The sequence below is a fragment of the Neolamprologus multifasciatus genome, chromosome 23 (assembly GCF_963576455.1).
Source record: "Neolamprologus multifasciatus chromosome 23, fNeoMul1.2, whole genome shotgun sequence".
Lineage (NCBI taxonomy): Eukaryota > Metazoa > Chordata > Actinopteri > Cichliformes > Cichlidae > Neolamprologus > Neolamprologus multifasciatus.
Window position 1 is genome coordinate 37,972,284 of NC_140460.1, and position 24,952 is coordinate 37,997,235.

At 39.9% G+C, this 24,952-nt stretch overlaps 1 long non-coding RNA gene across 2 annotated transcripts; it reads right to left on the bottom strand.

Moving 5' to 3' along the window:
- Window positions 1-1,512: 1,512 nt before the first annotated feature.
- LOC146492144 (uncharacterized) lies at window positions 1,513-23,515 on the bottom strand. Of its 2 annotated transcripts, XR_014872271.1 has the most exons (3): window positions 16,957-23,515; window positions 12,901-16,839; window positions 1,513-2,097 (listed from the first exon to the last, which is right to left on the bottom strand). It is a non-coding gene; the product is annotated as an uncharacterized LOC146492144 (long non-coding RNA). The 2 variants fall into 2 exon arrangements; XR_014872270.1 differs by having other exon boundaries at window positions 12,901-23,515.
- Between the last annotated feature and the right edge of the window lie 1,437 nt (window positions 23,516-24,952).

A 24,952-nucleotide genomic window follows, 5' to 3' on the forward strand; every position in this document is an offset into this window, starting at 1 on the left:
GTTAGCTATTCCGGTCTCCTCCTGCTTCCCTGGCTTCCCATCATGTGCAGGATCTTTTCATCCCTCTGGGATTATGCTCCCAAGTGGCATCTGTCAGGTGCTGCCCGCCTCTCAGCGAGCTGCTAAACTATATTGGCATGTTGGCACGGCTGGATTTTCCTCTCTCGCTCCCTTGTACCAGTTGGGTATAGTGCTGTTAAGTGGCTTGTGTGATCTGTTTAGCGCTCACTGTGAAATCTCTCTCTGCTTTTTCTCTTTCTTTTTTTTTCATGCTTCCAGCACACACACACACACACACACACACACACACACACACACACACACACACACACACACACACACACACGCACGCACGCACGGATGAGCACATTTAAATCCAGCAGAGGAATTCTTTGAGAAATCACATCAAAAGAATTGACAGAAATATTTCCCATTGAACAAATAATAATATCCTGTCAGTGAATGCACTTTGTGCTATTTTCTGATCTATTCATTTATTGATTTTGCGGCAGTGAGGGAAAGGGACTTTGTCACATACTGAGGGCTCACCTGACAGCTGATAGAGATTAAAACTCTTTGAGAGATTCTTTGTTGGGGACATTTGGATGGTTTCATTTACACGAGAGCCAAGAAAAAGGCCTCAAAGACACTGCTCCCACCCTGTCTGTTACTCCATCATCAGTTAATTGGTCCCGTATGCTGTCTTACTGCAGGTGAATTACCTGCTCCAGGTAAAAGCAGCCCCTTGGATATCCCCGAAGGAAATCTGGTCTGCTTCTGATTGTCAATGAGCACCAAGTTTAGTTGCAAACATTATTGCTGCTGTTTTGTTTTTTTTTTCATCTGTGACATAATTAAAGCTTGTTTGCATGCACATCAAAAGTGCAATTAGAGAATGATTAAGGCTATTTTTTTTAACAAGTTGCACATGCTCAGAGGAATATTTGAGGGCCTTGTGGAGTGTGTCGCTGTTATATAGATCCACTTTTCTTCACTGTAGTGAAAATTTGATCTACTGGAGTCACTCTGTATTATTTGGAAAACTATTTCTATGTGACCTTGAACCCTATGAAGTTAGAAAAGCCAGTGCAGGTGCCTTCACAATACTAATCAAACTTTATCTTTATTTTTCCCTCCATGACTGAGCCTGATTTCCAAACCTAATCAGGTATTCTCTTTATATTAATCTTCATTATCAGGTTATTCTGAAAAACAATTTGTGTTATATATTCAAAAAGCACAGAACTGGAAGTGGAAACAAATGAACAGTTCATCCATCTTTTTTCTTAAGCTATGTCAGTTTTTTGTCTTTGGTAATTTTTTTTTACTTTATTATTATTATTAAAAAAAATAAGAGTAGCTTGCTGGAGTTTGTGTTCCCTGCTGTGCCATGGAAACAGGGGTAAATGGTGACTAAGTAAATAGCTGCTGTGTTTTGCACGCATGTTACTGTTATTAAGGAGCCAGTGGACAAAAATAATGTGATGAAATAAAGAACTGACTCATATCAGGTTATCCAAGTGAAGCTTTATAGTATTTACAGAAGGTTAACAACATGTTAAGATTCCAGGTGGTGTAGATTTAACTGAGGGTGTGTATTGACATATGTAGTGCCCTAATAACTCCTGTCAATGCAACAACTTGTGTATTATAAGCGAGGCTTTGTGCTGGCTGCGTTAAAGCTCGCCAGCTCCTCAACCGCATCAAAACTACAGTATATGTTTATTGTGGCGCTCAATAGGAAGAGAATGTTAACAAGTTAAAGATGTGGGAGTGACAGAGAAAGCATAGATAATGTAGCTTGAATCATGCAGTTCAATTTTTAATAAGGCAGCGTGTGACATCCACAATCATACATTATCTCCAGAAACCCAGAAGGATACAAGTAGTTTGTTCAGTGTCTCAGTGGATGAGTTAGCAGTTAGTGAAACAGTTTAAAGGAACCTGAGCAACATTTATGTGGTTTTTAGCCATCAAAAGAAGGAAACTCCTGAGTTTGTGTGTTCAGTAATCCTGTTGTCTTGAGGTGGCAGATGATGTTGATGATGATGAGATGCAGTTCTTCATTTTCAAGCTTCACTTCAGATCAGTGAAAGTCTGCAACAGACAGAGCAGTTTAGCAAACTTGATAATAGGGGGGTGGGGAACAAAGCGCTTTAAAAGAGGAAGCACAAAAACAACAGCTTCATTCAGACAGTTTCCCTCATTTTATACTATTATTACTGCTCGTGATATGAGCGCTGCTGTCCTGACAAGCTCAGCTAATCTAAATAAATAAATAGCCTTTCCTCAAAATCACATCCACAACCATCTACAGCTTGGTTGGGTTTATTTTTTTCCCCCTATTTTTGTCAATAAAAAAAAAAAAAGATGAGTGATTTTCCTGGAACATTTATCTCTTCAGTGGTTTAAAATTAGACTCGATGCTTTCCTGTCATCAAAATCCTTCACATTTCTAACAAATTGAATGCTTAAACATACTAAACACTAAAATAGCAAAAGTCCTCTGTGGCGAAATGACATAATTAAAATAGTTTGTACTGGTTCAATTACCTGAAAGTTGGTGCACATGAATATTTTTTATTTTTGTACTTAAAATTAAAAATCGCATATGCATGTATCCAGCAGCTGCTGGATTTTAAGCAGACAGCAGCACTGAGTGAGCCTGGACAGGCTGGAAATATCCAGACTGCTCTGATGGATATTGTTTGTGTCAGGGCAGCCAGCGGGCCGATAGCACAGTGCGGGAAGCTCTGCTGTACATCGACTCTGGATTTTTGGAAAGTGAGACTTTCAGATGTGGGATTAAAACAATTATTCAGTTTTTCAAGTTTATAAAAGTCAAAAAGGAATAATGAAAAACAGGATGACTTCTTGTGTTATCAGACACATTTTTTTTCTTTCAATAAGCACATTCACTGCTGTATTTTGTTATTTTTTTTTCCTGTTTCATGGTCTATATATTAAAAATCTATGTGTATGCACTTTCAGACAGAGGTAATTCATGTAAAAGATGTTTTTTGTGCTGTCAGAAACCCTCATTTCGTCAGATGATGATCACTCTGTAGTCAATACAATATGTTCACAACTACAAAGGAAGTTCAACATAGTCAGATTTGCTTTGTGTTAGCTATCTTAACAAAGCTTAAACCCCCAGTCAATCAACACAGCTTTCTTTGTTGACCCAGCTTTCTGCTTCAGCCTATGTTTAAAAAAAATTGACATAACTACTGTGACGCCATCCACTAGTTTCTGAAGTCCTCTTTTGAAGGCTCAAGATCAGTTTCCACTGCCGGCATGCCAAACACAGCATAACCAAGATTTACAAAATAGGACGTTTTTTTTAAATCAGCAGAAGCTGAACGAGCGACTGAGATCATGAAATCGTGAGGAAAATGTTTAGCAGAGATATTGTCATTAGAACGGGTGATAGAGATTTTACAAGATTATTAAAATATAACAGCAAAATGCAACACTGGTGCACTGGTGATGATAATCACAACCACGCACCAGTCGCAATCACAAAGAAGATCGTCTCAAGTTCTCTTTATTTTGCTGCTCCCAGTGTTTTTTATGTGCTGCTCTCAGCTGCACATTAAAGCTCTGAAAGTTGATTTAGCCCAGTAAAATCAGATTTTATGCTCCATGTCGGTTGCTAACCTATCATTCTCACTTCATAGTACAACAGACTGGAACCTTCACTAGGTAGACTTTACCTTTCGATGCTCCTCAGCAATGTTTTTAGAACTTTAAGTTACTAATTGTATCAAAGACGCTTTCCATTATCCTCATCTTTTTATAAAACATACAATAATATTGAAAAAAGGGAAATGTATATAATAAGTTATCCTAATCTGTTTAGCTCTACTTAATAGAGAGATAGACACACACATACACACACACACACACACATACACACACACACACACACACACACACACACACACACGGACACACACACACGGACACGCACATTCTAACAGAATCAAAGGCATTTCTTCTGTGCAGCAGCCGACCCGGTGGGTTTGTTTAAGACTCACTGTCACAGCAAACTGTCAGCTCTACTGGAGCTCAGCAGCTCTGACTAAACAGACAGTACACAAACACACACATGCATGCTTGCATACAGTATGAATACACAGCTGGAAGGTATGACATATGTTAAGTGTTTAGAAAAATTGCTAAGAAAAACCTCCTGGCATAGTCGAATTAAGCTTTTCTTTAAAGAAAATGCTAGCGCCGCTTCAGATATGTTATCTAATCATGGGCTGGCTCGTCATATAGAAGGAGCTACAGTATCACATCAGATGTTGCTTTGTTTTGTGAAAGCTTCATTTTTTCTACATTTATTAAGAGGCAATATTTACATATATATTTTGAATACTTTTGGAGCATTTTTTCTGCTCACGTGAAAAAACACACACACGGGGGGGAGGGGGTGTTATTTTAGCTGAAAAGGTACTCGTAGTAACAATGCGTACAGGTGCAGAGACACCTGCTGCAGTCGGGGGCTGTGTTCTGTATGGTTGGACTATTGTAAATTATGGTGAACATTCAACAGTTGCTTTTATTTAGAAAATTCCTTATCATCCTGATAAGTTATTACAGAATGCTTTTATTTTGAAAACCTTAATACCAATCAAGAATTTAAATGACAACATATAGTGGGATTTTTGATTGGATCGGTTGTTAGTGTTTTGTGTACTGGTTCTTAGCAAAATACAAACGATTTAGATCATCTGTAAAGACTCATACATGCAAGCTGAAAGATTGGAAGATGGAACATTCTGACTTGTCTACAAGAATTTTCCAACTACTCGCTGAGCAGCAGTGAAACTTGAAATATATGAGCCAAAAGGAAACAGACCATTTGTCTTACTGCTGAAACATGCACATTAAAAATTAAAAAACTTTTACTTTGAAAGCGAGTGGTTTCACTTTCCTCTGTGCCTCACCTTTTTTTTTTTTGATGAGATGTATACTCTGCTGCACCATATACCTATCTGCACCACTGTTACACCAGCAATGGCCAGCATCAACCACTTTACTACAAACTGGGAAGTACAAATTTTTCCCTATAGCGACCGGGGGTTGCTGAATGCTCTCTAAGCCTGTGTGACTGGGAGCTAAAATCTATAGACTCTCTTAGCCCCTGCCCACTGAGGCTAACTTTTACATCACATGAAGGTGTCATTTTGTAATACCAATGACAGAGCGACGACATGCATTTCCCTTTCCTTGTGTGGACAATAACGAGTTACGCCCAGGCATGTCTGACAGCGAAGTTCACGTGTTGGCCTCTGACGATTTAGAAAAAGGATCTGCTGTAATGACCTCCAACAAAGCACGATGCTTTCCAGTATATGTAAGAACACTGTTCCTGTCAAAAGGTAGAAACAACAGACTTGAGGTGAGTATAACCAGGATATGAAAAGTATATCATAAAGTATAATTTTTTTTAAAATTTTCTACATTTTTAAGCTGCTTGATGTAACTTATATAATTGCACTGAGCAAAACTTCACTAACTCATTACTGAACTTTAATACTTAGTAGGCTAACACACAAATAAATCAAGACTTTTCTTTCTTTGTAGACTGATGGGGTACTGGAGCATTTGTGCAAAGTGTGTGGCACTGATAGCGATCTCAAATATTAAAATGTGATAGGCGTCTTTCCCAGACTGTTCCAGCACATTTTTCTGATTGCAGATTGGTCTTGGCCAGTATACTTGTGATCCCCCACGTCCCCACCACCACCACCAAAACACTGTGCCATGTTCTAGTGAGATGGGCTGAATTTATGCACAGACAGATACAATGCAGTCTGTGATTTTGTCTTTTGGGTGTTGCCCTTTGGTGGTTACCAAAGCCCTCTGGACAGCACAAATGTACGAGTTACGACTGACACTCAAATGCAGTTTTTAACCAAATAAACGAGGAAAAAAATGTTTGCAAATTTGCAAATATTAGCACGAGTAAAAGAATTGAACATGGCTGCATTATATGTCATGTGAGTTATTTAAAACTGATGTATTCATTGTTATTGTTACAGGTTTCCGAACACTGGAGAATCACAGACTTTGTTCGAATACTACAGCCGCTTCACTGAAATGTTCTGAGCTGTGAAATTGTAAGAAAGTCTACAAATTCCTGAACTAAGTACAGTTTAATGATGATTACTGAGAGACAATGTGAGCACTTTAACTTCTCTTCGCTCCACTAGCAATTGGCGGCATCATCAAGCTTTGACTTCAAGGTTTTGAAATTCACTTTCTTTAATAACTTGCATGAATAAATTAACCAGTTGCAACCATCCAGTTCCAGCCATCTCCACAGAGACTAACATCATCTTTCTTCCATCCATTTCCCCCCACCCCATTTTCAAGTGTCAGAGTAAAGTGGCCTGGTGTACCGAACACTGTTAAGCATTTGCACTCATCATTTAATCATCACACCTCGTCCTTTGATTGATGCCTAATGAATGCCTGGGGTCTCGGTTTACAAGACGATTGCTAACAGAGCCTTGCTAATGGGTTTTGCCTGTCTGGCAGACAGCTAAGGGTGCAGGCAGAGAAGTCCGCATTTACACTGGAGCTTTAAGACCATTTACTCTAACATTTCTAATACAGATATTGGACACTTAAAGTCACATATCCTGAGCTTTTCTTTCCGGTCAGGTCCGTTTGCATAAAATAAAGCAGTTTTCAGCTCAGTGTAAACAAGACCTCAGGTCATCTCTTTTCAAATACTTGAACAATTAGCAGCCGCATCACTTTTTGCTAATGGGATCTAGCAGCAATGACCAGAAACTTGCTTTGAGCTTTATATCTCAAAAACAGCATGGAGATGCTTAGAGTGGAGATGCTCAGGCTGTGCCATTTCCCTACTCTTACTCTTACTCTGGTCCACCTCTTGAGGACCCATCTGAACTTTTCAAAGAAAATGCTTAGAAAGACTTACTGAGCTGTGATCTGTGTAATTACTACAAATGATTAAGAGTCTTTGGTGGGAGTATGGGGGTGGAGGAAAAGCATGCAAACTTAAAAATAAAGTCCATTAAAGCCAACTGGTTTTACTGCCGTACCAAATGTAAGAGCGCATGAATTCTGACTGACTTCATGTTTCAGCTTCAGATGAGCTTCTACATCGTAGCTGAGACCAAATGCTCTGTGAGGTGAGCTGGATTTTTGCTCTAAACCAGGGAAATTACGCATTACGTGCATCCTTGATGCCTTACAAGCATTCTGAATGCATTTCCTTTCTTTAGAAAGGATTTGAAAAGACTGTTTCATATAACCTGCATTGTTTATGCTCTACAGTATTTACTTCTGTCGTTGGCACATTGTCTGGTTGCTTTTTTCCCTTTTCTCTCGTATTAACCGTACAAGATGTAGTCAAAGGTTGAAACTTTAGGCAGAAATTGATATTTTGCCTTCCATCTCAATGATTTGTCCAGCGTACAATGCAACCAGGCAAACAGGGACCTACTTAAGAAAAAGGTTGATCAAAAAAGACGTAGTCCATTGTGCAATGAGCAATCAAAAACTGTTTCACAGGTGCAAAAGTCTTTTTTGCAGTAAGCAGGTGAGTATTTGCTTTTCAGACTCATGTTTAACTCTTTGTTTTTTTTAGTCTTGTCTGTCGGTGATAGGGTGTTAGGATCGGGAATGTTGTGTTCCCAAACACAAGCAGGCAAGGAATGGGAAATTCATTAGCAGAAATGGTCAAACTCTAATGAGTAATTTCTGAAACGTGATGTGTAAAAACAGATCATTAAAAAAAACATGATGCTGTTAATGTAGCAGCGATGATCAACATCCTGCTTTGACCTTTGGCACTTTCAGCTGAGCTATTCATCGAGCCTTTATTTCCTCCATCGCTCTTCCATCTGCTGCAGGCGGGTCAAGCAGTGTTGATGCCGCGGCTACATTTTTATTTGTGCCCCCCTCCCTCATAACATCCCCCACATACCCACAACCCTCCACAGACACACACACACACACACACGCCAGAATACACATTTAATTTAATTAGAGCATGCGTGGCCTCCCTCTCTGCCAGTATTGTCGAGGCGCTCGGGAGCAGCCAACACTATCACTGATTGCTTCTAGATAGGCAGAAATATGATTAGACCACGTGTTTGAGTTTGCCTGTTTGTGCAGGAACTGGGAAGGAATCTGATGAGAGCAGAGGTAAGCTGAAGGGTTGAGAAAGATGAGGAGATGATTGGATGAAGAGGGAGATTTCTTCCATTTTTTTTTCAACAAAGTATTTTTTAATTTAATGGAGGTCTAAGGTGTTTGTTGTATGCTGCATAGAAATGTAGATTCTTCTTCATAAGGTGCTTTGCAATCAGTGTTTACTAAAAAGAAACTAAAACTGTGTGTTGAGAAGCAGTACAGGATTCTTGCAAGAAACAGCATCATAGAGATGGCTTCAAAACAATCATCACATGTTTGCTCAGGCAAGCAAGAAGGTCAGACTCAGCCACACTCCTGGTAAATCAGCTCTTTATGAAGTGAACTAGCAAATCCCACATGGAGTTCTGCATTTAAGTAGCGCTATATGTGTTGACACTGATGCCTGCTCACATTTCTACATATGTGTGCATGGAAGGGCACAGAGGTCCCAGAAAAGACTGCAATAGCCACAAGATATACATAGCTGCAGATGGAAACTGGCCACTCCTGTAGCTCTTACATGATCAGAGGGAAGTTGGAGGAAATGGTAAATGAAGAGTGGAAGGATCAGGAGGAGGAAGAGCACAGAGGGGGAGGAAGGAGATGCTTAACCTCTTATTATTAGTTTGATTTTCAAATGGACAGGAGGTAAACATGAAAGCTTTGATTCTTTGTATAATAAGATTAGTGTTATTAAAGGGAGAAGGGCAGATAGAAAGGAGCGAGGGAAGAATAAAGAAGTGACCTTTGAAGAACAAGGTAAGGAGAGAGGGAGGAACCCTGCTGAGGAGTGGTGAAAAGAGAGAAAAGGGAAGTGTGTGTGTGTGTGTGTGTGTGTGTGTGTAAGAGAGAGAGAGAGACGGGGGGAGGGAGGGAGGGAGGGCTGGGATGGAGTGACCCGGCGAAAACAGATTAGTCGGCCATGAAGAGGATTACCAGCAATGATAGTCCCTCAGAGAGCAGTCAGTCTCAGCCAATGCAAACACACACACACACACACACACACACACACACACACACACACACACACACACACAATGAACACATCAAAGTGATCAGCATCAGTTCAACCTGTCTGGTTAATGCAAACACACACATATCTGTCAGAATACACAAAGCACATCCACTGCACACACAGTGTGAAATCACGATGCATGCTGGAACCTCACTTTCACTCCACTGTTCAAATCCAGCAGCTTGAACTCTTTTTTACGACAGCGTTTTTACATAAAAACCAACTGTTTGCTGCTTTAAACGACTCAACGGGCTCAGCTCAGGTCTCCTGGGAGCTACCGGTCAGGTTGTTCTCTCCTATATGCAGATCAAAATTTGTTTTTGCTAAACTTTTAGAGCTTGCAATCATAATCCAAGGTAAGAGCTTTAAAGTGGGGATGTAAAAGGAAGAGAAGCAAAGTAAGTACCTACAGTAGATGATGGTTGGCACACCATAGTTTGGCCCCACAGAACTACAGTCAATGCAAATGTCAAATTTGGATTATCTACTTTTCAAATAATAACCAAACGTAAAGTAAGACACGTTAACTGAGACTACACACCATTAATCATAGAATATGGATCTCAGTACTGTCAGTGCATTCGCCTCTTTCATTTCCCTGGGACAACGTGACGTCACAGGTGTGAGTGCAAGAACTGCAGTGCAGTACTTCCTCCAGAGGAGGTGGATGCATCAGCAATTCTGAGATTCATATCCTCCTATGAGATCTGATTTTTCCCCCCTACTGTAAATCATGAATGAATGAAAGAAATCAACTAGTTCTGCATGACATTCAAGATTTACTTTTTGTTTGTTTGTTAACAAAACTGCTGAAGTTAAATGAGTCCAGCTCACTGTTGGTATAACACATATGCAATAATATCACAAGCACAGCGCTACTTTCATACACACCCCTGCCCCTACTTTCTCTGTCATCAGCAGAGAAAACAGCTGACTGGTAACAGATACCTCTCTGTCTGTGTGTGTGTGTGTGTGTGTGTGTGTGTGTGTGTGTGTGTGTGTGTGGGGGGGGGGGTTAGTGTCAGTGGCAAAGAGCAGCTAATCCCACACAACCCCACTGTGGCCGAGTTTACCTGACACATCTCAAAATGATTCTGTCAGCTGAAATCACAGTTGTTCTAACTTTATGTTAACTTACCAGTTTATGAGGTTGTGGAGTACGGTGTGTGTAAAAACATTAATTTACTCACTTGACAAATGTTTGGCTAACAATCACGGAGATCGGATTTAATTAATAAATTTTTTTAACTTAAACATTTAAACAACCAGTCTTGGGTGCATTTGGGGAAACATGATTTAATATTTTATTAAGAAAAAACAAGATTAATTATGAAATCTACTTTTTTTTTTTTATGTCTATTACAACACAAATTCACATCTGATGAAATTAAAGCCCACTTCTTTATCTACCTTTAAAAAAACATGCAATACAGTGAAAAAGTAAAAGTCATAAAGTTCAAATTACAATTAAAAATAGTGACATTTACAAATTAGCTGTCTGATTTATTAGTCTAAGTTTGTTTGACAAAGTAAGTTTGACATATTCAGATTTTTTTGGTAGGAGGTAAAGGTAGTAGGAATTTGAGAGTATGTAAAAACCGTGTATAATGAAAAAAGTATAGGCAAATATAGAAATTCAGCATACAGATGATAATGATCCTTTTCCCCAAACGCACAATTATAACTTAATTTTATTAACAAAGAAAATAATAATGAAAAGCAACACCAAAAACTCAATGAACCTGTGAAGCTGGGAGCGTATGGTCGGGTAGCAATCTTCAGTTGATTTGCTTTCTGAAAGCAAAAATAACTTATGAGGTCAGTCTGAGGGTCATCTTTGCCAATTTTAATAATGGCTGGAAAGAAATTATGGGATGGGAAAAATGTCTTCAAATTAGACGCTTAGACACGACCTGATCCAAAAAATCCAGCAGTGGCTTGTTTGTGGAAAATCGGGCTCCTCTAAGCTTATTGATAAAGACACTATAAGGAAGTGTGAAGGTCATTATTTTCAAATAAAATTGTCCCCTACCCTCAGTACAAAGTAACACAAAAAGTAACTGTTATCTAAGAAAACAAATTGTAACATGAAGTAGATCATTTTCATTTGAAATTAAGTTTTTGGAGTATAAAGAAGTTGAAAATCATAATTATGTTTTTTTTTCTTTTACTTGTATATGAGGGGATCCACAAAGACCAGAGGCAGCCTGATATAAGTTATTACACGACCTGAAGAATCTTAATAATTCATTTTTTTTACCAGTCATTTCTATTAGTGTCCAGTAATGGACTGGTCAACTTTAAATTCAACATCACAAAATTCAGAAAAGGCCAAACCTACACACAAATCAATATCCAAATAAAATGATGAAGGGCAGGAGCCTGAAGCAGTCTTTCTTGCTGACATTTCTCTCTATCCTGCTGAGGGAAAGTTTTGATATTGGACCCCCCTCAGAGGAGGATGGGGGTCCTCTCTCCCCCCCTACACATCCTAAATGAGGGCTTTTTCGTAGCTGTTGGTAGGGGGTGTCCGCTCTGGGAAGAATGAGGACTTCCTGTGGAGGGCCTTTAAGTGTGGGGTTGAGGAGCCGCTACCTCACTCTCTCTCGCTCCCTTGCACTTGTTCTCAATGTCTCTTGCTCATCCTAAATGGGTTCAAGCTTCAAGCCAGGGCCAGCTGCTTTCAAAGACCCCAAAGAGCAGTTATCCCGCACCTGCCCTTTCCTCCCTTCTCTTGATAACCTTTTCTTCATATTTTGTTCCTCCCCTATTCCTTTTCACTCCTGTCCTTCACTTAAGCGTTCTCTCCTCTTCCTCCTATTTATGTCTCTCTGTCTATCCTGTTTGCTTCTCTTGGTGTTTCCACCTGGAGTTACACTATCTGCTTTCTGTCTGCTTTGTATGATTCTAGTTTGAGCATGCTAGAGGAGTGATTTTGAGTGAGATTTTTCCTAGGCCAGTGTTTCTACGTTGGGCTTAAATCACCCCTTAAATGAAATCTGAGCTGTTGTCATATATTAACAAGCCACACGTTTCACAACAATCTGTAAGTACGTGCTCACATTTAAGAATCTGCTCCCAGGAATCCAATCCAAGACAACAGTTGCGCTCTGCAAAACACCGATGTCATATTTAAGGCACTAGAGCTTTTGCACACCACGTAAGCTGTTCCTTTCTCTGATTCTGCATTGTGGTCACCTTCGGTGGTAATATAACCATTTTGTTAAAGCTGAAAATCTGTGAAGGCCTACTTTTCTTCCTCATCAGAAAATCAGCACTGAGAATTGAATGTATAAGGATAAGACACCAGCATTAATCTTCCCATGATCATAAGAATCTTGACTAAAACTAAAAGACACCACATGGCTCTTGGCGAATGCACATAAATTTCCCCAGTTCACTTCTTTCCATTGCCAGCTAACAAACCCGGCCATCAACAGCAGTCATAGTAGCTCTTTGCAGGGACCCTCTGCTACAACTTGGTGCAATTATTATATTTTTTCACCAATGATGTTGAGGCTTTTTGTAGTTTTTGTGAAAGCAGTGCTTATATGAGAACAGTTGTTGCCTAATTATACAAATTCCCTGCTTTCAAAGCAAGAAAATATACCTTCAGCAACTTATTAGCAAAAGAACTTCAACCATGCAACACACACACTGTCAGGCCTCAAAGGACCCTCCCTCCTTTAGAAGAAGCAACATACCTTCCCTCATCTTACCAGCATCCATGCATCCATGACAATAAAGCAGCAGGTAGACAAGCTGAGAACTTTCCCCCCAAATATCCATTTTGTCCTTGCAGTAATCAACGAGTCCATCAAGAGGCAAGAGACGCTTTGATTTGTACACTTTTTAAAAGCAATGTTTTCTGGATAGATGGAAGGTGAGCACGAAAGAATGGATGCCAGGTGCTGTCTCCATTTTTCCTCATAAGTTCTTGTTTTTCCTAGTTAGATAAATTTCCCACTACTTTTCCAATAGTCTGTGTATTGGCTAGCAGTGACAGATTGTCCCCTAGCACATCTTCGTTAGGTAGCTCCCACAGAGGTTTATATATCCATTAATGGCACAAACTTGGTTACGTGTTGGAGAACTGAACTCTGTCCCTGTTTTCAGTACCCATGACTTTTTCTTCTACTTCACTCCTTTTCCCAGTGCTTTCCTCCTGGGTTATTCTGAGCTCTTCCTAAAACCTCTTCTGGTGCTGCCTTGAATCAACTCCTCGGGCCTTCCCCGCTTGGTGTTCCTCCCATCTCTGATTCTTTCCAGTGCCACCACCGATGGCCGGCGTGGCTCTCTGCTCCCCTCCAACCAATACCGGGTTTTATTTAATTTGTCCATATAATAGACGTGAATGAACCCTGGGGTTTAGGGCTACACAGGCAGAGAAAGCGACAGAGGAGGGAGGGGCAGGGCGCGCAGCAATGTGTGTTAAAAGAGAAACAATAAGTGCCATTATTTTTGATTGGCTTCCCCTATTTGAAAATTACTTCCAAAGTGTGATGTCCTATTGTGGGAGCAGAATAACGCTGAACAATGTGGCAGGGGGCGGGAGCGAGAGGATAGTCTTATATACCCAGACTAATATTCAAGGGGGCTTTGGCTGATGCCGGCTGGCCCGCACTGGCTAACCCTGCAGCGCAGCACTGGGACCGGGGTTAGGCTCATAATGGGATGCATTGGGAGGCCTTTAGTTCCCATTGTGGCGGCTATGTCAACAGAGAGGCCACTGGGAGCTGCCTGGCATGTGGAACGGAAAAAAAGGCCCTTTATCCCCTTCTTTCTATGCTTCGTGTGTGTGAGAGAGGGAGACGTTATCACAGCAGTTCAGTGCACCAGCACAATCCATGTCATTTTTTACCCCAGTAAAAGTCTGTTATAGACTGTAAAACGTGAACAAAATGTACCTATATTAAATATCTGTGCATGAGTCATTGCACTTACTATGCTACAGACTGTTTGGATGAAATTAACATATTTACTTATTGGTCTGTGGATTAAAGTCCCCCTTTTTAGGCAGCTAAAATGTTATGTCGTCAGGCCTAGAAGCAACCTAGAGGAAAATGTCACAGATAGTTGAACTCATCTGAGATTTTTAGTAGATGTTGTCATGGTGGGGTGCACCGGTGTGAAGATGAGGTAGACCCAAAAGCAGACATGGTGGAGACAGAACTAAATTTCCAAAAATAAAGCGAGCCTTTATTGTGGCTGATGGCATGAGAAAAACACCAGAGACACACTGAAACTGGGAAAACTAAGGAGACTAAGAACACTGTGTAAACTAAAAGACTATGACACTCTGTGAAAGAACTATGAAAATCTATACACACAGAGTTACTAGGAATGCTATGAAACACATTGAAACAATGAGGGAAAACTATGAAATCTGTGGTGAGCATAACAGACGATCTGACAAAGACTGAAATGAAACACACAGACTAAATACTAGGGGTGCAACAATACACAAAATTCACGGTTCGGATCAGTTCGATACTTTGGTGTCACGGTTCGATATTTTTTTGATACAAAAAAAATGTTCATGCCTGTTTAATTTGTCATTTATTAAAATTATAAATATATATTTTAACTCAAAAGTAATAAAAAAAATAAATATATCTGATCGAAAAATAAATCTCTGAATTTCTGAATCACTCATCTTTGGAAAAGAGAGTTTATTACAGAGAAATGTCTCTCTCCATAATAAAAGCTATACTATACGCTTCTTCTGGGCTATATTCTCAGCAGCATATTAAACATATCAGGTCCCCATAAGGAGAATCATGTGCTAACGGCTGTCTAAATGACTCGGGTAAAGTTTGTAGCATGCGTGCTTGTTGTTTTTGTCTGCTTCCACTTGTCTTTGCACTAGGATGATGTTGGCGTAAATGTGCAGTCATATTCATTGTGTTAACGCTGACAGCACTAGTGGGAATCTCGTTGAAATGACGTTAACGCCACAACACGGCAAATCTCCGTCAACGAGCTACCACGGATCGCCCCGTGCGTGGGGCTGGACGGCCAACACGTTAACGAGCTAACTGCGCTAACACACTAGTTCCCACCAATGTAATTGAGCATTGCGTGGCACATCCGACATACTGTTTTACTTTAGTCCATGACGCGCTTACCTTCAGGGTCATACTTCACATGAAAACCAAAATAGTTCCAAACGCCAGATCTGAATGAGGGTGGAGGAGGTTCAATTTGCCATGTTGCAAGGAGAGCTTAACTTCTGTCTCGCTAGCTTGCCCTGCGCTCAGTGAATCTGCGTTCGACTACTCCGCCTAGGCTGCACTGTCGAGCACAGATCCACTGAGTGCTCAACACAGACAGCATCGTCAGAAGGAAAGTTGATAAAATAAATTAAAAATTTTGTATTGTTCGATACATATGCGTACCGAACCGAAAGCACTGTATTGAACGGTTCAATATAGATACGAGTATCGTTGCACCCCTACTAAATACCCACAGGGATGATTAGGGGAAGTGGAAACACATGAGGGAGAACAGCTGACACACATAAACCTAATGACAGGACCGGGGACGTGAAACTGAACACAATGAACAAAGAACTCTTTCAAAATAAAACAGGAAACATGGAGAAGTAGACATGACAAACTTGACAATGAGAACCATACAGACCAGAAATATGACAGATAAGACACATACAACAACGAGGGGAACTTGGACACAGGGTGATAACACAAGGGGAACCTGATAAACCATGAACTAAAACTGTAAACTAGGCATGACCGAACTTAACTAGAAAACTGAAAAGAAACTGGAATACAGATGAAAAAACAAAATAACATGGAACAGAAACACTGGGTGGCCTGACCCAGGACCATGACAGATGTACCCATGGTGCCAATTTGAAAATCCCATGTTGCCTTGTTCTCAAGTTATCATCTTTACAAAGTTAGAAAAATCAAGAAGTCCCCCTTCTTTCTGAAAATTGTTTTTTTTTAAATAACTCGACCATTTAATTTTTACTGTTAGATATGCATTGTTTTTGTACAGTCCTGTATTTTGCTACCCAAAATGTTCATGCTATCCAAAATCACAGTGAGTTAGAGATTCACCAAGCTAGCTAGTCTATGCTAGCATTGTTGGATAACTCTCTAGCTTCTATCTGTTATTACATTCATAAAATATACCAGAAATAATATGCCACCATACAAAATGCCAGAAAAAATAAAGTCTTGGCACAAAAAACACTGAGTCAGTTTAGCTGAACACAAATGGGACACAACATGATTAAGTTACAAAAAAAGATAAATAGTTGTAATAGATTGGTAAATGGTTAAACATCTGATACAAATTTCACAAAATTTATAGAAGCTGTCAATTTACAGATACTGTACACTATATAGTCAAAAGTATTCGCTCATCTACCTTCACACTCATATAATCCATTCTGAATCTGCAGGTTTTAATATCTCGCCAGCCTACAGTTTACAGCTATAACACCTTCAACTATTGTGGAAATGTTTTCCACAAGGTTTAGGAGTGTTTTTACGGGAATTTTTGAACATTCTTCCAGAAGTGCATTTGTGAGGTCAGACACTAATGAACGAGAAGGCCTGGCTCACAGTCTCCGCTCTAATTCATCCCCAAGGTATTCTGTCGGGTTGAGGCGAGGACTCTGTGCAGACCAGTCAACTTCTCCCAGACCAAACTCACTCATCCATGTCTTTCTGGACCTCGCTTTGTGCACTGGTGCACAGTGATGTTGGGTCAGGAAGGGACCATCCTCAAACTGTTCCCACAAAGTTGGGAGGATGCAATTGTTCAAATTGTCTTGGTTTGAAGCATTAAGAGTTCTTTCACTGGAACTAACCCATATGGAAAAGATATATATAAATCTTATAAAGTTTGTCTTGTGTGAAACTTGTATGAAAAGCATACAAGAGTGAAAACAGATATAAGATCCCTTGAAAAATTATATAAATGAAACTTGTATGTTTTGGATACTTACTAAAACAATATATGAAAGTAATGAGAAAGTGTCCACTTTCATGAGTAAATCATATAAGCTTTATATGATTCACTATATGAAGTAGGCCACATCTTATGCAAGTCTTTTACAAGTTTTTACTATTTCTTTTCCATATGGGAAGGGCCTGGGCCCAAGTACCAAAAAACAACCCACACCTTAATCCTCCACCAAACTTTACTTTAAGTACCATTAAGTACCGTTCTCCTGGCAACCACCAAACCTAACCTTGTCCACCCGATTGCCAGAAGGAGAAGTGTGTTTCATCACTCCAGAGAACACATCTCCACTGCTTTAGAGTCCAATGGCTGCATGCTTTACACCACTGCATCCAGGTTAGATGCAGCTAATCTGACAGCTACATGGCGTTTGGAGATTTGCAGTGATTAACTCTTCAGACAGTTGTCGACCTCTGTTTCCACTTTCTTATGATACCACTAACAGTATATCTAGTTGCTAGAAAATCTTATGACTGGACTTGTTGCACACGTGGCATTCTTTCACAGTACTACGCTGGAATTCACTGAGCTCCTGAGAGCGAGCCATTCTTTCACAAATGTTTGTAGAAGCAGTCTGCGTGCCTAGGTACTTGATTTTTTTTTTATACCTGTGGCCATGGAAGTGATTGAAACACCTGAACTCAATTATCAAGAAGGGTGAGTGAATACTTTTGGCAGTATAGCATAACTGCTGTAAAGACAGAAAAGTCGCCAGCCTCATTAAAGGGACACATTTCACTGCCGGGCCAGCTGGAAGGTGTGGCTGTGCTGAGCACGGTTTTCTCTCTCATACCTGAGAGGTTTCTTGGAAAAGGATTTGCTGCTAAATATTACATTTTATAACAGCAGTTTATGCTTCACAAACTCTTTTTCTGACATAGTTTTGAAAAATATTTGTAGACCATTTAGTTAAAATAACAAATATTGTCCAGTTTCTGTTGGTTGTGTCATTGCTTGGCTGTTTTTGTGCGCAGCTGGGTTTCTTTGTCTTTGGCCATATGCAGGATGACAAATCTGTGCTTTTTAAAAAAAAAAAAAAATGACAGTTCAAATTAGGCAAAATTTTCAAAATCAAAATCAAACACCAGAAGTTCGTCAATAACTATGAGTGAACAGCTATCTGATCAGTTAGTGAAATTTCTATGTTACAAAGAGTACTTTTCCTCAAAAATATCTCACAGTTTTCCTGACAAACAATAAAAAACAGAAATGTGAACAAGCTAAGCAGCCAGTCTACATGCACACACACACACACACACACACACACACACCCACACACACACACACACACACACACACACAGATGCACACAAAAGGTAGCTGCTGGCTTGTCGCTATCACTGAATTCATTCATCCAACTCCACCTGGGAAAGAGACGGACACGTGTGTTTACTCTAGATTCTATTCCCCCCGGGCAAACACACACACAACAGTATTATTCTTGTCTCCTGGCTGAGAAGAGGCAACCTTGAGGAAGCTGAATAAATAGTGGCATCCCAACACACGTGTATGCAAATACACCCATACACACACCTAAACAAACAGCGATGGCAGAATCACACGCTAGGCAGCTCTCATTACCAGCAGGCACAATAAGCTGATGTCCAGAAACACAGAAGGACTACACTGTCAGCCCAGCGAGACTGGAAGGACAAACCAGCAAGCCAGACACACACGCTATGCTAATGTCTCCAACTGCATGTCCAGTAAAGCTTTTTGGATTTTGCAAAAAAAAAAACAGAGATAAAATTCCTATGTGTAAATGTTTAAACATCATACAGGCTCACATAAATGTCTAATTTTAACCAGAGCAGAAAAGATGAGATTGGGAAAAATGGGAGGCTGATGGACAGCTCTGGATTCTGTTTGTTTGTCACAACCCGAGCAGCATCAGCAGTTTCCTATTGGTTCCTTTTGTTCGACTGACATAGATAAAGCACGAGAGAGCGTGTGTAAGTGGTCAGCACAGAAGGCAGTAGAAAGAAAAACACTGGCAGAGTGACATCATGTGTCAGGGGAAAAAAAGCCAAATTTATAAATAACTCTTTATTTTGCATTTATATAGAGTTTAACCAGTCTTTTTATACACAACTTTCCAGTTTATGTGGTAGAGCTTCATGCTTTTTCTTTCTGAATTGAAGTTAAATGGAGCTGTCTTTCCATGTGTTCATGCTAGGCTTTAATTCAGCACATCCCAGCTGATCTCTAAAAACATCCAAATCTGGGATTTTGTCGTGGTGTCTTAAAACTTAAGTCAATGTCCGATGGTGTCCCCGTCTCATGTGTTATGTTCAGATAAAATTAATCTGTAATAGTAGTATTGCAGTTTTTGGTGTCGGTGTGATACCATGTAAATACAGGGCCAGTGTTGCCAATACCAAGACAGATACTTTTACTTTATAAAGGCAGTGTCACGGTTCTGGGTCAGTTTGACCCAGTATTTTGAGTTGTCATGTTTTGGTGTGTTTTTGCATTTTGGATTCTTTTCTTATGATGATTATGAATCTATGTTTCAGTTATTCTTGTTTAGGTAGATGTTCGTAGGCTTTGTGTTCTCATGTTTTTACAGGTTTAGTTCAAGTTCCATGTGTCATTTTCTGTCTGTCTCTCAGTGTCGAGTCTGCGTCTTTGCGTGATGGTTTCTTGTTCCTGTTTTATTGTGAAGGTCTGCGTCTCATGTGAGTGTGTTCAGTTTTACCTCTTGTCTCGTCTCGTGATTACTCCCAGCTGTGTCCCCCACCTGTGTGTAATCTCCCTGTGTTTCTCTGTGTGCATTTAAGTCGCGTCTTCTGTCTTTGTAGTTGCTGGTCCGTCTGTGTATCCACCATGTTTCATCCGTGTGTTCCCTGCCGTCACCATCATGTGCCATCGTCTTCCTTCCTTTATGTTCAGGTTCGTGTTCTTGTTCATGCTCTGTAGTTTAGTTGTCCCAGTATAGTTTAGTTCTCCGTTTTGCCGTTTCCCTCTCTATGTTTTTGTGTTCAATAAATCACCTTCACACCTTCACGACTGCCTGCGCTTGGATCCTCCTTTTCCTTTTCCACACGGCTCTTCTCACTCGCCGTGACAGGCAGCTTATGTAGGGGAGAGCAATGTGTCATGATTTATGAGATGATCACCATTAATTAATAATAATAATTAATAATCACACATTTTAATGACCACTAAATCAATAAACTTTTTTTCTGTGGGCTACTTATTGAACGTGCCAGAAAGAAACAGTGTATTGATCCTATGGTACTAGCATCGAACCAATAACAATATCAGAGTTGGTATGGATATTATTGATATTTGGATCGTTCCGCCCCCTCTATGTAACAGTAAAGATGGTAGCCTTGGAAATATTTAAAAAAGAAACTGAACAGGTTTAGTTCCTATGTAACTAATACAGTATATGTGCCAAACAGATGTATGTTTATAGTTTCCTTCTCTGACACAGCTTCCTCACAGCGATCAGTAAAGGCCCTCATATTTTATGTACACCTGTACACACTTTACCATGTGCACACATACATGCACGCGCACAGCTAATGACGAGCCCTCCGGCTGACCCGCTGACCCTCATCACAGTAACAAAGAGGCAGATAGCAGCAGCAGGACAATAGGATGAAGAGGTTGCTTAGGGTGACGAGATAAAAGCAGTGACACTAAGGTGATGGAGAGATCAAGAGCGTGACAGGAGGACAACACCAGGAGTAAGGGTTAGAGGAAGTGAATGCACAGAACTCATCTTGGATCTACCCGGCTGGAAAGTGAGATAATTATTTTAGAAATGAAATGAAAATATCTCTGAAGAGAAAAATCACTGTAAAAATCCCTCCACATCCGGTCCTCCATGTGTGCATCAGGCAGGTATTTAGGTGGGTGTATGCTGGGTGAAGACTCCAGAGCATCACTGCTCAGTCAGTCAAACTGGACAGATGATCAGGATAAGAGTAAGAAACAGGCACGTCCATCATTCTGGTTTTCTCCAGCATGAAGACCACACCTTATCATCTCATCACTGTGCTGTCAGCAGCATACTCCCGATCTACACACACACAACCTGTCAATTTGCACTGATAACACGTCCATTATTCTTGGTTCAGTTTGACTGACAACATAAGCGTATTTTTAGGGACACAAAATCACACAATCCTAGCACTGCTTTAGCACCCCTACATGTGTGTTTATTACACATCTGAATTTCACTGTGCACCAACCCCCTCAGCATCGTAGTAGCTGCACCATAAATGTAAAAATCCTTGGCGGCTTCTTTCTTAAGACATAGCATTTACCAGACTTTCCTATTGTATTAATTTAGAAATCCCATGTCGCCTTGTTCTTGAGTAATCATGTAATCAGGTTTAAGGCTGAGGACTAAAAATTCTGTTGGGTGTTTGAAAAAGAATCATCTGATCATCTGATCTGAAAAATAGCGGACAAAGAAGTTTGCAGTAAATTTTAAATACATAGTTGAGTATAAAGGTTCTTAAAGTGTTAATAAGTACTCAGTGTGTCCCCTTCTGCAAGCGCGCCACATGTCCACACGACAGTCAAACTCGTCCCATACTCCAGGTTTGCGAATTTGAGATGAACCGAACCTGACCTGATGAACCTGACCTGTATCTCCTCCCCATGTCTCGTCTCTCACTCTCATACCATCTCTCCCAGGGTCATCAGTCTCTGCTGAGCCTGGAAATCACAGAATCTGACGAAGCCATAGCTTGCATCCTAGTCCACCATTCCCGCCCACAAGTCACTACTCCATCAATTACTGTTAAATTAATGGATTTATTATAGTAATATTTTTTTTTAAATAAAATGCAATTATAGAAATAAATTATATACGTTTATTTTCATCATATTTAATGGTGTAATAATTGTTTACGGAAAAAATAAAGCAGGGTCATTTTGTAACTTTATGAAATGCTGGTGAGTTATTGTCTGTCCGTTTTCACATTTTATGCAACAGAATATTCCTGGGACTATAAATAAGTCAACTGAGAAGGAGTTTAATGCCTTCTGTATCATTTGTATTGTCCTGTACTTTTTTTTTAAGTACGTGAGGAAGTTTTAGGTATTGTTGGACAGTCTCTTTCACACAGTAATCCAAACCTTATACTTTCCCCTGAAAGATGTACTCATTTAACAAGAGCCCACAGTCTCACCTTGGAAAATGACTCGGTGAGTTTTAAATAGTTTAGCACCGTTGTTTGGTTATCATATATCAGGCAGGAGGAGCTAAAACTGCATGCTCCTGATCTGTAGTCAGCTTCAACTATTTCCTCTTTACCTCAAATTGGCTGAGGCAGGTCCACCTTGAGCCAGGTTCTGCTGGAGGTTTCTTTTTGTTACGAGATTTTGTTCCTTTCTGTTATCACTACATACTTGATCAAAGGGAATCGTTTGTTTTCGATCCATAACACTGCAAAGTACCTTCAGATTATTGTTGTTGTGAATTGGCATGCCATGAATTAAATGTATTCAATGGATCTCTGGGTATTAGCCACTGCATTGACCTCATCCAAACTACATACACATTGTTAAACTGAAGGGTTCAATTGGATTGTTCACTGAGGGAAACCAATATTTCTACTGAGCTTGTATTAAACATTATAGATTTCCTCCTGTGGAGAATCTATAACTCAAGTGTTTATCTCACTGAAAGCTCAGACACACACACACACACACACACACACACACACACACACACACACACACACACACACACACATTGTCAGCCCTGGAAAGACTGAAAGAAGAAAAACTTTTTATAGAATAGCAATCTGATCAAAAAATAATAGGTGGGCGAAAATTGTTTAACCTCCTAAGACCTGAACTCTTTCATGGCATGCATTTTTAATTTCTCTTTGATATTTGGGCATATTGGGACCCGATGAATGTAAAAACAAAGAATCACTAGATTTTTTATTTTTATTTTTTGCAGTATAATGTCCTCTTAAGTGGATATCAGGCCCTTGTAGAGCAAAATTTAGTATTTTGGTCAAGACAACCCAAAATGTGATGTCCACATATGTGGACGCCAGGTCCTAGGAGTTTAAATGCAATTTTATCTTGAATCTCATCACTTTGATTTTAACAGTAAAGTTAAAATGAAAATGTTTAAAATGGACCCTTTGCTGTATGTTTTAAGTTTCAGTTTGATCTGATGAACTAACAGTATGATGCTCGTTGCACATCATACTGAATTGGAAGAATGGGCTGCAAAAACAGCTTGATTAAAGCCAGCAGAATCACCTGATCTGTGTCTGCATTCTTCATATAAAAGGATGTAGAGAAACAGAGTTGTCTGTCGAGGTTCAAATTTCAATGCTTATACAATTCTTACCTTTGGGAAGTACTTCAGCACCATGAAGGAGCCCTTTTTTGCTTTTAGCTTCAGCGTTGACCGTCACAAGATGTTTGTCCTAGAAAAAGAGGATAGATGCAAGAAGATGGTTATTCATGCACAAACTGCAAAGCCACTTACTGGAGTACCTTAAGTATTTGGGCTTAAACACAGCCTCTTTTCAGATGAAAAGAGGAAATAGAAAGGACCAAAGCCTGGAGACAATGAATCAGTGAAGGAAAAAATGAGGTGGAATGAAAGCAGCCACACGATGCCTCTCAAACACTCTGGATGAAATTTTTCAACCTGGCATGATTTTGTTTTTTGAACTTCTTGCAAAGTTTGATCAGCTACCACGTTTACCACATTTTGACATCAGATAAAAATATGACACTGTTGAAGAGGCAGCACTGCTGTCATCTCTCAGCCTTGAGCAAAGTTATTTGCTTTAGTTGGGAATTGTCAGATCAGGGACAAGAATGACAAAACAGTGAATAAACAGTGATTCCTGCAAAGACAAAGTATTAAATCGTTCACACAAAGCTTCAGGTCAAAAATGTCTCTTCTGCAGAGGTGAGTTTGTGCTTGTGTTGTTCTGATGGTCAGGTACAGATGCAATTTTAAGATCTCTGCATTTTACTTACATAACACATTTGTAAATGTTGCAGATATGAACAATAGATTTTAATATGTACTCTATAGACTGCTACACAACAGGTTTGATCTTAGTTTGAATTATTTTACAGACATTTTTCAAGAAACTCAAACACCGTCTCTAAATAATTAACAGACATTCAGCTGAAAATATCACAAATGTTAACATTTTGTAGTTAATATTACATTGCGGCATGTCAGAGTGCTTCATGGCTTAACTCGTTGGCTCTTGTTATGTCCCCATGTTGGTCCCAAGAGTAAACAAAGTAACACAAAGAGAGTGTTTGAGTCAGCTTGAAATGGTTTAATGATGAGATGTTAAAAAGGAAGCATAAATTTACTTCAGGGAGAGCCAAGGCCAACTTAACTAGCAAAACAAAAGAGCATTAACTTTAAACAGAACTCCATCAACTATATCAGTGGTCCCCAACCCCCGGGCCTCGGACCGGTACCGGTCCGTGAGTCGTTTGGTACCGGGCCGCGAGAGTTGAGGCTCAGGTGTGAAATGTATAGTTTTCAGGGTTTTATCGGTTTTCAGAGTTATTTTGTTATGGTTTTGATCGTTTACTCGGTTTTCCTGGGTCTTTTCACATGTGTTATGAATAAATCTTCTTTTTTTCGGTACCGGTACTAGTTTTATTTTATTGTATTTATCCGCGACACCTTAAAGGCCGGTCCGTGAAAATATTGTCGGGCATAAACCGGTCCGTGGCGCAAAAAAGGTTGGGGACCGCTGAACTATATAACTTAAGTCAAAAGAAACTTTACAGCACCTC